Here is a 2,564-nt window from a genome sequence, read left to right as displayed (position 1 = left end):
CACCCACCCCCGCAGGAGGAATGCCACCACCAAAAACGCACAGCAGTTGTACGACCGCTTGGAATCAAGCACCGAGATCTTCTCCTCCTTCTTCGGCTTGTCGGCCGCCTCCTTGAGCGGAGCCGCCTGCTTGGCGGTGAAGGTGTCCTCAAACTCGGAGAAGTTGAAGAGCTTGATGTACCGGTCGTAATCGATGGCGCGATCGCTCCAGAAGGTGTTCTTGATCAGGCGATCCGGCAGCTTGTCCCAGTGGAACTGGCGCATCTTGCCCTTCGGGGCGATCTTCGGCCCGGCCGGCCGCGCCGGACCGAACCCCGGCGGAGGGGGCGGGCCACCGAACCCCGGCGGCGGAGGCGGCCCCGGCGGGCCCATCCCCGGCGGCGGCGGCGGGCCACCCATCCCCGGCGGCGGCGGAGGCGGCGGCGGACCACCCATCCCCGGCGGCGGCGGCGGAGGCGGCGGCGGGCCACCCATGCCGGGCGGCGGCGGCGGAGGCGGCGGCGGCGGCGGACCGCCCATCCCCGGCGGCGGGCCCGGCGGCGGCGGCGGCGGCGGGCCACCCATGCCAGGCGGCGGGCCCGGCGGCGGCGGCGGCGGCGGGCCACCACCACCAGGGGCCGGCGGCGGCGGCGCCCCACCCGGCCCAGCGGGCCCCGTCCCAGCCGGGACCACCTTCTTGATGAGGTCCAGGCTCAGGCCGGCGCTTTCCAGGGCCTTGGTCGCTTCGTCATGCTTGTCGGCCTTCAGCGCCTCGATGGCCACCTTCAAGGGGGCACTCTCGGCGGCGGCGGCCACGGCGGTCAGCAGCTCGGCCTCCTTGGCCCCGATGGTGGCCTCCAGATCGGCGATCTTCTTCTTGTTCTCGGTCTGCATGCTGTCGAAGGTGTCGGCCCACGAGGAGTCCAGCTTCTCCTTCTCCTTGATCAGCTGCTCGTGAGCATGCTCCAGGTGTTGGAGCTTGGACTTGTCGGCGAACTCGCTGATGATGGTGTTGATGTCGATCTGGTACTTCTCCGAGAAGGTGGGGTCGATGCCCTTGCCGCCGAAGATGATCTGCCGGACAACCATGTCCAGCAGCTTCCAGTACTCCCGACTGGGAAGGCGGGCAGGGGGGGGGGGGGGGGGGGGGGGGAGGGGGGGCGGGGACGAATGTGGGGGGGGGGGGGGGGGGGGGGGGGGGGGCGGGGGGGGGGGGGGGGGGGGGGGGGGGGAATGGGGGGATGGCAACGGGGAGGGGCATTTGCAAATTCGTGGATGTCAGCGACACGCGCGCACGTGCGCACGCACGCACGAGAACCCCGGAGGACAGGGAGGCACGGGGCAGGGAGGGAGGGGAAGGGGAAGGCCCGCGCCGACGCACCGGTGCACGAAGCCCATCTCGTGGATGCTATTGATGGCGGCAAAAAGCTCGGCCGCATAATGCCGAGCCACGTGCATCGGGAAGACATCCAACTCAATGAGCTTGGTCATCAGGTCCCCGCCCGGCACATACTCCAGCATGAGGTACAGGTATGCGCGATCCTGGAAGGCATAGTGCAGCTCGGTGACCCAGGGGGTGGTCCGGGCCGCGTGTGCCAGTAGGTCGCGCTCGGCGCGGATGTGCGACACCTGGTTCCACTGTCCGTGTGCATTGGGCCCATGGGGGGCGGCGTGTGGGTGCAGGCGCACGGGCGCACGGGCGCACATGCGGAGGGGGCCCGGCCGCGGCAGGACCGGCCGAGGGAAGACAGCCGGGCAGGAGCACGGTCAGAGGCACAGGGGCGTGGGGCGGGCGGGAGGCGGGAGGGAAGGAGGGCAAAGAGAGGCGGCGGCGGCGGCGCACCTCCAGGACGTCGTTCTTCCGGAGAATCTTCATGGCGAAGATCTCGGAGGAGGACTTGTCGCGGACCAGGCGGACTTCGGCAAAGCCGCCACGGCCAATGACGCGGATGGTCTCAAAGTCGGCGGCCGACAGACGGGTCCGGGCCCGGCGCATGTGGGCGGATTCGGCGCGCGCATGCGCGGCTCGACGCGCCGCGCGATCCGCCTCGGACAGGGTCGGATCCGCGGCCAGGATGGCGTCCAGCCGGCGCCGGCGCGCGTCGCGCTCATTGAATGCCTGCATGTTGGCCCGCAGACGCTGCTCCACATAGTACTTGGCCGCGGTCGATCGGTCCAGCGTGGCCGGGGACACCTTGGCCGCGTCCTCCTGGGCCGCGCGCCGGTCGGCCTCGGCCTGGGCAGCCTGGGCATCCGCCAGCCGGGCATAGTGCGTCTCGATGTGGCGCTTGACGCCGGCCGCGCGCGCCTGCGACGAGGGGGACAATTGCGCCGAGGCGTCCCCCTCGACCGGGGAGGCCATCGTGGCGGCCGAGGCCACCGAGGCCAGGGAGGCGCTGCTTGCGTGCGCCGGCCCCGGCACGCCCGGGGCCCCGCCCCCGGCGTGGGGGCTTTCCGGCGACAGGGCCGCGATCGAGGCATCGCGCGCGACGGCAAACCTGCGCCCCCGGGAGCATGGGTTAGCACGAAAGGGCAGCAGGAGCCCCCGAGGGAGGGGGGCGGCGAGCAGGGCGGGGGGCGGGGGG

This window comes from Fonticula alba (assembly GCF_000388065.1).
Source record: "Fonticula alba strain ATCC 38817 unplaced genomic scaffold supercont2.6, whole genome shotgun sequence".
In the NCBI taxonomy this organism is placed as follows: Eukaryota; order Rotosphaerida; family Fonticulaceae; genus Fonticula; species Fonticula alba.
Note: the sequence above shows the minus strand (reverse complement) of the source record.